We start from the raw sequence: 13736 nt of genomic DNA, 5'->3' as shown, positions 1-13736 counted from the left end.
TTGCAACCACTGATCTTCTTACTGTCTCCATAGTTTTGCTTTTTCCAGAATGTCATATGGTTGGAATCATACAGTATGTAGCCTTTTCAGATTGGCTTCTCTCACTTAGTAATATGCGTTTAAGTTTCCTCCATGTCTTTTAATGGCTTGATAGCTCACTTTTTTCTCAGTGCTGATTAATATCCCATTGTTTGGATTGCCACAGTTTATTCAGGGGTTATTATTTTTAGCCCAAATCTCTTCCTATTATAGATGAGAAAACTGAATCCTAGAGAGGTTAAAAAAACATTCTAGGGCTTCCCTGGTGGCACAGTGGTTGAGAATCCGCCTGCCAATGCAGGAGACACGGGTTCCAGCCCTGGTCGGGGAAGATCCCACATGCCGCGGAGCAACTAAGCCTGTGTGCCACAACTACTGAGCCTGTGCTCTGGAGCCCGTGATCCACAACTACTGAAGCCTGCGTGCCACGACTACTGAAGGCCGTGCGCCTAGAGCCTGTGCTCCACAACAAGAGAAGCCACCACAATGAGAAACCCGTGCACCAAAATGAAGAGTAGCTCCTGCTCGCCACAACTAGAGAAAGCCCATGCGCAGCAACAAAGACCCAACGCAGCCAAAAATAAAATAAAATAAACAAACAAACAAAAAAAACACGCTCAAGTGCCCCAGCTGGTCTGTGACAGAGTCAGGACTCGAAGGCCACTCTTTAACCTCCAGTCCGGCACTTTTGCTACTTTGATGGGCTGATTTTCTGACTTTCCCTAGAGCTTGCATTTTAGGATTCCCCTCTCATTTCCTTGCAGTCATTTGCTAAACTACCGCTTATCTCACTTGTATTTATGGAATTAGAGGTCAAAGAGAGTTTGGATGATGCAGATACGCATTCTCTACAACCATCTAGTCGGTTAACAGCTTCCATTTCCTCCCTCAAGTAGGAGTTTTAAAAGAGCAGCTGAAAAGTAGTAAAATTGGTAGAGGGGCTTCCATCTCCCCTGTCTCCTGCTCATCTCTGGAGAATGTGCCACGTAACGATGATGTGAATGGGAGACCGGGAAGGCATGGTAGAGTTCTTTAGGGTAGTCTTGTCGGCTGCAAAGGCAGGTGTGGAGCTGTGGGAAGCGGGAATCACTAAAGAAGAAATCCAGTAGGGATCAACGCAGACCCCTACACTTAGGTTCAAAAAGTCAGCTGTACCCGATGCAGGCTATGGTAGAATAAGCCACACAAAAATGGCTTTGGAGTTTAGCTGTGTAAGCGCAATAGGAAGCAATATTGCTATGGGTAGCCTACAATGTGACTGCACTCCTAGAGTGCATTTTGAATAGCGTTGACTTCTAGTCCTGACCTGTCACAAAGAGACTGGGAGACTCAGCTTTTTAAGTTTATTAAATGTTTCAGAGTGAGGAACGTTACAGTCCCTCCGTATTCTATATTTAAGTAGAGACGCATAGGAAGGCGCATCTGTGGACATCACTTCTAAACCTGGTACTGACAAGCTGTAGCATAACCGGAAATGCTGACTGGACACTGGAAAGGGACTCACCTTTGTGGGGACCATCCATGTACTAGACACTAGGGCTTTATCTACATGGTTTCAGTTAATCTTCACGCCAAACCGGAAACGCAGGTTTATTAATCTCATATTTCTTAGAGGAAGAAATGTGCCCACGATCACTCCTCTTGCAGGTGGCAGGGCTTTCTCCTAACCCCATGTCCTTTTCAGCTTAAACATAGTGAAAGTCCTAAAAACCATATCATAAGAGGACAGATGTAGAAATCAGGCACACACAACTCTCCAAAATATTTGAAGGACTTTCAAGTGGAGCAGGGAATTAGAGTTATTCCTCCTGGTCGCAGAGAAAACTAGAGCCAGAAGATGAGTGTTACAGGGAAGTGTTACATGGAAGTTGATGTCAGGGAGAACTTTCTATTAGAGGATGGCTCAACAGAGGACCCAGCTGCTTTAACTCATCCCGAGTGCCTCCTCACTAGAGGAGCCTTCAAGGAGAAGCAGATTGGGCAATGGTCAGGGATGCTATTCATTCATTCAGTCAATATTTAATGAGTAGCCATGATGTGTCATCACTAGTTTAGGCCTTGGGGGTTCAGCAATGAACAAAACAGACCAATAAAAAATTCTCATCTTCATGGGGTTTATATAGCAATGGAATACTGTACAGCGGTAGAGGGAATTGTAGCATTCTCTGGTACATCATACTAGTGGACCCCCAAGATGCCAGTCATAGATGCTGTCTGTGCCTGCCACTGTTCCCTCAGCTTGTACCACTGCTGGGCATGCTAGCTCCACCTCCAATTGCCAAATCTGTGAATCTATGCCTAAGGGCATGCCCTGGTCATTGCATGCTGCTGGTAAAACAAGAGCATTGGATTAGATAAAATATATATGTGTCCTGTCTATTCATATCCATAAGCATACCTAGCACTTAAATGTGTAGACTCCTTTACCTGCTTTTGAAAGACCCTTCACATCCATGTTTGATTTGATCCTCAAAATACCTCTGTGAATTAGACTGGGTATAGACAACTTTGCCCGTTTAAGAGATTAGACAATTCTTCACCATAAAAATTTAGTTTCCTTCTTTCTCTTCTAAACATTTTAACCAATGCTGTCCTGGAGTTTGAGTGATTCCCATCTGTATTCTCCTATTCTCCATCTCCAGTCCTGATGTACAGAACAGGTTTCCTATTTCTTGATTCTCTGAAAAGTAGGTTATAACCAGGAAATGGCTGGAATTGTGACTAAAATAAGAAGGAATCCAGAGGGCACTCCCTGGTGGTCCAATGGTTAGGACTCCATGCTTTCACTGCTGAGGGCCCAGGTTCAATCCTGGTCAGGTAACTAAGATTCCACAAGCTGCATGGTGCGGCTGAAAAAAAAAAAAGAAAGGATCCAGAGCCTTTGGAATATAAAAAATTCCACCTTCAACAACTCATCTGTGTGGTGCTATGTGGGACAAGAACATGGGGGTAAGCACAGACCCTGAGCCAGATGCAGATGGGTTTGTGAATTGTGTACCCACCCTCTGATAAGAGGCAGCATGAGATACGTATATATATTTCTCTATGGTTTACAGAAGCACTTTCATATCTTTTATCTCACTTGATTCCCACTAACCCTGTGAGATACTATAATATTTGTATTATTCCCATTTTGATGGGGAAATAGGCTGAGAGAGGTTGAGTGGATGTGATAAGTGTAATGTACCCTTGAAAATGTTAAGGCAGATGCAGGTGGAGGTCATCATGCCCAGCCCTGTTCAATGGAAAGTTGTTGTTATGAGTTCTCACGTAGCTGTGTAGATCCAGTTGCAGGGTGTGTTCCAGAATAAGACAGGAGGACTCAGTCATAAAGAACGGAAGAGTAAAGACAGCGACCCTACAGACTCCTTGAGTTCTTATTAGAGAGGTGACCCGTGTCCCTACGTAGAGAGGGAAGTCAGACTTTGGCATTCCATTGAACCTTTAAGGATCTTTCTGGTCCAAATTCTTCTGTGGTCCAGAGAAGGGAGGTAACTTTCTTTAAGGTTATACAACTTGTAGGGTGAGCAACCATCCTGGTGTGCACTGAAATTCCCACTTTCCAGGAAACCCCAAGCCAACGAGGACAGTGGGTGACTCTACAACTGGTAAATGTCTTTGAGACTCCCAAGGCTGTCTGACTTCAAAAGGCTGCTTGTTTAACCACACTGGCACTGAATGTAATCATGAGTGAGGCACTTTGCCCCTCCAAGCTTCAATTTTCTCATCTGTTAAATGGAAGCAATAATACCAGACTCAAAAAGTTTGTGGATTAAATCAGAAAATGCATGTAAAGTGCTCACTAAATGGCAGATGCTATTATTATTACTTACGAAGACTAGAAACAGGTTATCCTGGCTTTTTACCCACCTCTCATTCTAGGACTCTTGGTTCCCTCCAGCAAGATTCACAGATCGCCATGAGGGGCTTTTCTACACATGAAATAAAGTCTCTCCATATTATGACTGGAAATTTTGGTCAATTTAGATGCACGGGAAGCATAGTTCTTTTTAGTGAACAAAAAGCTTTGGCTTTCTATACCAAAAGTTACATCTTCCAAGAGGAATTTTGGAATGTAGTTCAACTGTACCCTAACGATTTCTTTTTCAGGTTGTGAGAATAAGCTATTATCAAATACGCAATAAAATGGAAGGATTTAGATGTATCTGGCATCAAGGGTTTAACTAATGTTTGTGGTAGGAAAGAATGACTATATTTTTTAAGTCACATCCAGTTATGTAGAATAAGACTGTATTGGCTATAGCAGCCATTTGATCATATTTTTTCTGTTGCTGCCATCCCTGCCCACACAGATATGCTCTAGTGCATTATATAGAGAGAATAACAAAATCCAGCATTTCATGCTAGATTTAGAAGGCTGTCTCGTTCCCCTGTTGTAGTGTTCCGAGTATGCGTTTGAACTCTGAAACCGTGAAGACTGAGCCCCTCAAACAGGCTCTTTCTGTGTCTCAGTGGGAAACTCTTTGCTTCTCTTCTTCAGTTTCTTCAGCTGTAAAACAGGAATCCAAATAATTCCCTCTAGCCCAGGGATTCTCTGAGCTAGTCTGTAAAATTACACAGAGATGAAAAACCCTGTAGTGACAATACACGCCTAACATTGTTATGAGTCTAGAGCTCAGAGTTCAATGAGATTAAAAAAAAAAAAAAAATCCAACATCCAAGAGGAAAACTCCAAAGTGCTCTCTGCTCAAACAGGGGTATTTTGTGCATAACTTTTGGGGATCAATTTCTGTGCAACTTCCTGGGGTGAACTTGCAAATGTTTTTCTACTCTTTTCCCTAAAGAAAGCTCTCTCTGTCATAGTTTTAGGATTCTCCACCCCCTTATTTCTCTTTTAACTGTAGTAAAGGAAGAAGATTGAGTGCAGCTTCCTTGCTGATTGTGGAGAACAAATCTGTATCTCTTTGGAAGCTTGTTGATCAAAAGATTTGTGTCCTCTGTGTGTAGTACATTTCTCTGAGGGGAAAAGGCAGAGTAATCATGCATGCTTCTCTTCTGGGAGGGAAACAGATGCACTGTGTGTGTAATGGGACTGCGTTTAAAAAACAAAGTCAAGAGCCTGGGAGAATTAAAATGGTGCTGTCTCTGCAAATGTGTGGAGATAATGGGGGCTCGAAAAGAGACCTCACATTCCAGAGCTTTTGGTGTGTATGGCAAGAAGCAGATGAAATGTGTCAATAAAATCTGGCATTTATTAGAGAGATAAGGAAGTCTGGAGTAAAGGGTATTCTCTGAGTAAGACAAGAAAACAGAAACATTTCCGTACCATGATACTAACTTCTAACTTGGGTCTGGGGGCACCCGGGTTTATTATTTAGAATTTTTAACACATTCCCTTAAAATGATTACTAGTTTTTGGAGTGCTCTCCTCTTGGTTGATGGTGTTTACAAATCACATCAGGCAATAGATCTTTAATTCTATTATTAAAAAACAGTAATAAAAAGCGGGTTGCTTGTCATGCATTTTTCTCTAGGGGAATGAAATCCACAAAGGTATTAACCACCAGCGTTTTCACTGTTTGAAAAAGCAAAACAAAACAAACCATAGACACACAGAGAGTCAGCTGATTCTCCTCCCATGGGTGGCTCTTCCATAGCTGTATCTAACTGTCTAAGGCAATTATCCTCACGGTGACCTGTGTTTCATAGTGGCAGCATCAAATATAATCAGAATACTGACAATTTCAAGGTATTCTTTATATTTTGTAATTAGGAGAGACAAATGAGAAGATGTATCTATTTCGAGACTTTGGCTTTCAAAAATGTTTTTTAGGTGAACTAGTACTATTTAGTTCATTACAGGCTTCCTGATTCAGTGTTTAGGTTGAAAGAGGAAAAATATTTTGGATTGACAGAAGATCAAGAGCAGATGTATGTCAAGGTCTCAAGCATAGGTTTTAACTCACGTTTGTGTGCTGTGAGGAACTGTCTCAGAGCCAAAAAGTGATTTGTATTCACCAATTGTAGGCAATTTGGTAGTTTTTGCATATAAAAATAATGTTTTTGTGTGTTATCTGTTGGTTTTCCCCCTTTCTCATCCTGAATATGTTTTGTGTGTTTACTTCATGGGCTCATTTCAGGTTTAATGCGGAGCTGTCACCATGACCTGGGCAGCACTGGTTTTGACACCCATCGGTTTCCTTAGGAGACTGAATGTGGTTATAGAATCACTTAAAGTCGTGGCTATTGGAACACAGGTCTGTGGAAACAGGGAAGTTCCAGGTCAGTTTGATCAAGGTAGGATGTCAAGTTGGATCATTTGAGACTCAGGACCCCCAACATATATCCACTTGGGTGTCCAAAAAAGTCCAGATTGAATATCTACACTGCTCAAACATGCTGGAAGGTTGCCAGATCTCTGCTTCAGTTGGTGTGTGTGGAAACTGCTGACACATGCAGCCGCCAGGGAGTCAATTCTGTTGAATGACTGTCTGAATGTCAACACGACTCATCGTCATTTCTAGGTGACGAATCATAAACATCGTTGGCCCTCTGGGAAGGGTGATTAACTGTGTGAGGTGGAATGGTGGAAAACACAGGTTGCACATGTAAATGCCTGTGGGTCCAGGTTTATATTATTAATATAATAAGTGAGGCAGGCCTGGTGTTAGGGTGTGAGAGATGGTAGGGACCATGGAGACCTGAGGGCACCCACCCCATCTGAAGGCTCTCCACTGCCCGGCCTCAGTGCAGGCTCAGTGTTGCCAGATCTGCTAACATTTTTCAAGCCAAGCAGGAAATTCAGATTTTTTATGTGAAATCTCTCAAACTTTAAATGTTGACTTAAATTTCTTAAAACACTATCCATTCAGATTCTAAATACTTCAAAAGGCCGGATATGGCCACCAGGCTACTATTTTGAGATCTCTGAATTAAGTGATTCTTTGAGAAGAACCTCCCTACTCTCCATCTGTAGACTTTTTCCAGTAATCTCGGGGGTGTCCCTTTTTACAAAAGAACACTGGACTGGGAATTGGGAGACTGGGTAAGACAACTCTATCTTTCCTAACTGCATGATCAGGGGCAAACCCTTAACTTCACTCATCTTCAGCTTTATATCAATTCATAATACATGTCCCACCCATCTATCTCACAGATTAAATTTATTAACCTAACTAATATTTATTGAAAATTTACTTGAGCATATCCTGTTTTATTTACTCCTCAAGAAGACCTTATGAGGTAGATATTCTTAACATGAATGTAGCGATGAAGAAACTGAGATTCCACAAATTTTAAGGAAACTGCTCAAGGTCATGGAGCTAATTAGTGATTGAGTGGAGATTGAGACCAGATCTTCTCATATTAAACTCTACTTTCCACTGGGAGAGCAAATCTTAAAATAGATAAGGAGCCATAATCCATTTAAATCATCATTTTCATCAACAACATTATTATGGTGTTTTCTTATCTAGCCCCTAGACACAGGGTTTACAAATAGAATCTTACCTGGCCAAGCTGCTTTATCTCTCTAGGTCTCAGTGTTCTTAACTCTTAAGTGGGGGAAGTAAAACTTGAGGAGAGGTGCAAATTGGTATTTCAAGGGCTGTATTTAGCTCAGAGATGTCTTTGGTTGGGCCTAAATAATTTTTTCTGTTTTTAAAAAAACCTTGTTATTGAGGTAACACAACTGACATAAAATAAAGAATACATATATTTAAGTGTATGATTTGATAAATTTTGACATATGAACACAACCATGAAAACCATCACAAAAATCAAGATAATGAGCATATCCATCACCCCCACAACTTTCCTCATGCCCCTTCGTAATCTATCCACTCCTTGCCCCAGGTAACAACTGATCTGCTTTCTTTTACTATACATTTGTTTGCATTTCCTAGAATTTTATATAAATGGAATTATGAAGACTATACTTTTGTGGAGGGCGTCTGTCTTCTTTCATTCCTTCCATTACATGGATATACCATGGTTTGTTTTGTTGCTCACCTGTTGATAGACATTTGGGCTGTTCTAGATTGGGGCTACTACAAATATACCTGCCCTGACTATCCATGTATAAGTCTTTGTATGAACATATGCTTTCATTTCTCTGGGTTAAAAGTCTAGGAGTGGTATGGCTACGTCCAATGTAGTGTATGTTTAACTTTTTAAGAAACTGCCAAATTGCTTTCCAAAGTTGTATCATTTTACACACCCATCAGCAGTGTATGAGAGTTCCAGTTTCTCCTCATCCTTGTCAACACTTGAATAAGCAATCTTTAAAATTTTTATTCAAATATGTAGGTAGTGGTATTTTAATTTGGTTTTAATTTGAAGTTCCTTAATGACTAATGATGTTGAACATCTTTTCATGTGCTTATTTGTCAACTTCATATCTTCTTTGGTGATGTGTCTGAGTCTTTTGCTCATTTTTATTGTGTTGTTTGTTTTCTTATTATTGAGTTTTGAGTGTCCTTTATAAACTCTGGATATAAGTCCTTTATCAGATATATGACTTGCAAATATTCTCTCTCTCAGTCTGTGGGCTGTCTTTGCATTCTCTCAACAGTGTCCTTTGAAGAGCAAGAGTTTTTAATTTTGATAACGTCAAATTTATTTATTCTTTTGTGGATTGTGCTTTTGGTCATTAACCTAAAAATATTTGCCTACTCCAAGATCAAAAGATTTTCTCCTATATTTTCTACGTGATTTTTCTACTTAATTTTATATAAATTGAAAATTATTTGCCAACATTTAAAAGTTGGAAGATTTTATGTAGGAAATTTGAATTTCCAGTTTCTCTTAGAAAGGGAAGAGCTGGGTATACTGGCCTGCATTCCCGCAGGATGATGCTTCACTGGACCTAAATGATCCAGTCTACCAAGGTACCATTGCACTGGCCTCACTCCTTTACGTTCCCAACCTTGCTACTCTGTGTGCACAGACCTACCATCCCATGGCTAGTGCCCTCTAAGACCCTCTGCAGTTTTAGGCTTTGGTGATTCTACAAATCTTCCTTTTATTATTACATATGAGCCTCCTTCCAGAGGTTAAGAGAGTGAGCTACCCTGCAATGGATCTGGAATCAACTTGGAGATTCTGGAAGAATCACAGTAGTTACTGTCTTTAACAATCTGGGGAAATTTAAAAAATAGGTTAAATCTGAAAGCTGTAATTTGACTCAGCTTTGGACGTTTGCCTACTCCTACATTTGTCTTTCTCATTTGCTTTCTGCTGTATAGTAAAACAATTTATATATGGTAAGTATATAACATAAAATGCACATATCTTAATATGTACAGTCTGATGAATTTTCAAAACTATAACTACCACTCCAATTATAATATACAGCATTCTCATCACTGAGAATTTCCCTTCTGTCCCTCTCCAGTCTATCCACGGGGGAGAGAGAGGGATGCAAGTTCCCCCTCTAGAGTCAGCCACTAATATAATATCTACTGCAGCTGAATCTTCTCTGTTCTTGAAATTCATAAAAACTGAACCATAGAGTAAGTACTCGTTTGTGTCTGGCTTCTTCCTCTGAGCATAGTATTTTTGAGATTCATCCATGTCATTACATCCACCAGTAGTTTGTTCCTTTGTATTAGTGAGTCGTATTCCATAAAACAAATATGCCACATTTTATTTATTCATTCTCCTGTTGGTGAACATTTGGTTGTTTCCAGTGTTTTGCTTTTATGAATAAAGCTGCAATGAACATTGCTGTACAAATCTTGTACCTAGATTTTTATTTCCTTTTGGGTAAATATCTCAGAGTGAAATTGTTGGGTCATAAGGTAGGGGTATTTTTACCTTCCTTAGAGACTTTTAAAAAGTTACCACAGTGGTTGTAACATTTTCTACTCTCACCAGCAGTGTATGAGAAACTCAGTGGCTCTCCATCTTCTCAATATTTGGTGTTTTTGTCTCTTTAATTTTAGCCATTCTCATGGATATGAAATGGTAGCTAATTGTGATTTTTTAAAATTAATTAATTTTTGGCTGCGTTGGGTCTTCGTTACTGTGCGCGGGCTTTCTCTAGTTGCGGTGAGCAGGGGCTACTCTTCATTGCAGTGCGTGGGCTCTAGGCACGCAGGCTTCAGTAGTTGTGGCACATGCGCTCAGTAGTTGTGGCTTGCAGGCTCTAGAGTGCAGGCTCAGTAGTTGTGGTGCACGGGCTTAGTTGTTTCACGGCATGTAGGATCTTTCTGAACAAGGGCTCGAACCCCTGTCCCCTGCATTGGCAGGCGGATTCTTAACCACTGCGCCACCAGGGAAGCCCTCTCATTGTGATTTTAATTTGCATTTCCCTGATGAGTAATGATGTTGAACATTTTTTCTGTGAGTTTATTGACCATTCAGTTAAAGGTGTTTTTTTGATGAGCAGATGCTTTTAATTTAAATTCTAATTTATTAATTTACTCTTTTACAATTACTGCTTTCTGTGTCCTAAGAAATTTTTGCTAGCCTCTATTCACAGATACTCATGTATATTTTATTCTAGGAGCTTTACAGTTTTAATTTACATGTAAGCCTTAATTCATCTCAAATTATTTTTTCTTTATGGTATAAAATGCAGATTAAGGTTCACTTTTTCTCCAGTTGGTACAGCACCATTTGATAGACCTCCTTTTTTTCATTGAATTATATCAATGCCTTTATAAAAAGGAAAAAACAATCAATTGTTAGTATTTGTGAGAGCCTATTTCTGGATTCTCTATTCTGTTCCATTTGTATATTTTTCTGCCTTTATGACATATTTACAGTATTGAGTTTTTCAGTTCACGAGCATGATATACCTCTCCATCTATTTAGGTTTTCTGTAATTTCTCTCAATAATATTTTGTAGTTTTTTAGTGTAGAGGTCTTTTTATTTCCTTCATTAAATTTATTCATAGGTATGTATTTTGGTGCTATTATCAATGGAATTTATTTTTAAATTTTATTCCCAGTTCTTTGTTACTAATACATAGACATTCAATGGATTTTTGTATATGGTCATGTATACCTTGCTAAATTAACTTATCAAATTTATTTGTAGGATCTTAAAATTGTTGTTGTTAACTCTTTTGGGTTTTCTACATCCACCATCATGTTATCTCCAAATAAAGACAATTTTATTTTCTTTTTTCCCAATATTTATGCCTTTTGTTTCCCTTTCCTGTCATCATTGGCAAGTACTTTAATGTGATATTAAATAGAAATGGTGAGAGTGCACATCCTTGCCTTGTCCCCCACATTAAGGGGAACTTGTTTAATATTTCATCATTAATCATGATACTTTTCTTAGATACCTTTTATAGATTGAGGAGGTTCTCTTTCATTTCTAGTTTTATGAGATCTTTCTTTTAAAATCATAAGTAGGAGTTGGATTTTTTCAAGTGCTTTTTCTTAACTATTGAGCTCGTTAGATGATTTTATCTTCAAACCTGTTAATTATGTTGATTAGATTTGTGAATTACATTGTTTTAGAATGTCAGAATAACTTACATTACTGGGATAAACACAACTCGGTCACAGTATATTATTCTTTTTATATTCCTGAATTTATTTTGCCAATATTTTGTTAAAGAGTTTTGTATACAATTCATGGGAGATATTAGTTTGAATACTTCTTTTCTTGAAATATCTTTTATCAGGTTTTGGTATTAGGGTCATCGTAGCTTATAAAATAACTTAGGAAGTGTTTTCTCCTCTATTTTTAAAAAGAGTTTGTGTAACATTGGTGTTATTTCTTCCTCAAGTGTTTAATAGAATTCCCCTGTAAAGTCATCTGGACTAGGGGGTTTCTTAGTGGAGGGGTTTTAAATTAAGAATTCAATTTTCTTTCATAGTTACGCAGCTATTTAAGTCTTCTATCAGTTGTAAGTTGTGTTTTTCAAGGAATTTTTCTATTTCATCTACATTGTTTAATGTGTTGATAGAACCTATGGTTATAGTCTCTCTTTCATTGTTTTTGTTTTTGTTTTTTGGCCACACTGCATCTTGTGGGATCTTAGTTCCCCGACCATGGGTCGATTGAATAGAACCCAGGCCATTGACAGTGAGAGTGCTGAGTCCTAACCACTGGACTGCTAGGGAATTCCTTCTCTTTCATTCTTGATGTTGGTAATTTGTAGGGTTATTTTTATTTTTATTAATCAATATTACTAGAGTTTTTTTAATTTATGTTTTTTATTTTTATTAATCAATATTACTAGGGGTTTATCAACTGTATTAATATTTTCAAAGAACTAAATTTGGCTTTGTTGATTTTTATCTATTATTTGTTTTCTATTTCATTAATTTATTTTTTCTTATCCTCATTTCTTCTGCTAACTTTGGGCTTATCTTGCTCTTTCTTTTCCAGCTTGCTGATAGGGAAGCTTAGATCATAATTTTAGAGCTTGTTTCCTTATATAAACATTTAAAGTTATGAATTTCCTCTTTATACCACTGTAGCTATATCCCCTAAATTTTAATATGTTGTGTTTTCCTTGTCATTTAGTTCAACATATTCTCTAATTTTCCTTGTGAATTGTTCTTTGATTTCAGAGTTATTAAAAAATGTTAATTAATTCTCAAATCTCTATGGATGGTCTACATGTATCTTATTACTGGTTTCTAATTTATTTGACTTGTGGTTAGAGAATATACTCTGTATGATTTTGGTCTTTTGAAATTTATTGCGATTTATTTTATTGCTTAACATATAGTCCTTCTTGATGAATGCTCTGTAAATGCTTGAAAAGAATATGTATTCTTTAGTTTTTGGATATAGGGTTCCATAAACATCTACTACATCAAGTTGATTAATAGTGTTCAAGTTTTTTATATCCTTACCAATTATATTTTTTTCTGTCGATTACTAAGAAGTATTTGTCTCCAGTTATGATTGTTCATTTTCTATTCTATCTTTAGTTTTATCAATTTTTACTTCCCACATACTTTTAAGCTCTATTATTAGGAGCATACACATTTAGGAGCATATATGCATAAACACAAAAAAATTTAGAATTTTTATGTGTTCTTGATGAATTGATTCTTAGCATTATGAAACATCCCGTTTTATCTCTAGCAATACTCTTTGTTTTGAAGACTATTTTGTCTGACGATATTAAAGCCACACCAATTTTCTTATAATTACTATTGGTGTAGTGTACCTTTTTTTTATGCTTTTGCTTTCAACCTGTATTTTTATATTTCAACTGTGTGTATCTCTTGAATATAGCAAATATGAAATTTGCTTTTCGCTTTCTCATAACCTGGGACTTTGCCCCCATAGAAGGAACTCTTCCACTAAGCTCACAATAAGAGTCCCATTAAATTTTAAGCTACTGTCCTGTTACTTTATGTTCCTCATACCAAAGGGCCAGTAGGCAAGTAAAGGAGTTATCATCCTGGCAGGAGTAATTGGCCCTGATCATCAGGAAAAGGATGCTGCTTATTTTAATTTAATTTTTATTTTATATTGGAGTATAGTTGATTTATAATATTGTGTTAGTTTCAGGTGTACAGCAAAGTGATTCAGTTATACATACATATATTCCATTTTTTTCAGATTCTTTTCCCATATAGGTCATTACAGAATACTGAGTAGAGTTCCCTGTGCTATACAGTAGGTCCTTGTTGATTATCTACTTTATATATAGTAGTATGTATATGTTAATCTCAAACTCCTAATTTATCCCTCCCACCACCTTTCTCCTTTTGTAACTATAAGTTTGTTTTCGAAGTCTGTGAGTCTGTTTCTG

General features: G+C 37.9%; 1 pseudogene across 1 annotated transcript in view; it reads left to right on the top strand.

The window, feature by feature from the left end:
- LOC309656812 (keratin, type II cytoskeletal 8 pseudogene) overlaps positions 1–13736 on the top strand; it is a 411180-nt pseudogene that overhangs the window by 254672 nt on the left and 142772 nt on the right. The window lies entirely within an intron of this gene.

This window comes from Balaenoptera physalus (genome assembly GCF_965194825.1).
Source record: "Balaenoptera physalus genome assembly, chromosome: 1".
Classification (NCBI taxonomy): Eukaryota; Metazoa; Chordata; class Mammalia; order Artiodactyla; family Balaenopteridae; genus Balaenoptera; species Balaenoptera physalus.
This window is presented reverse-complemented; position numbering and strand designations above follow the sequence as displayed.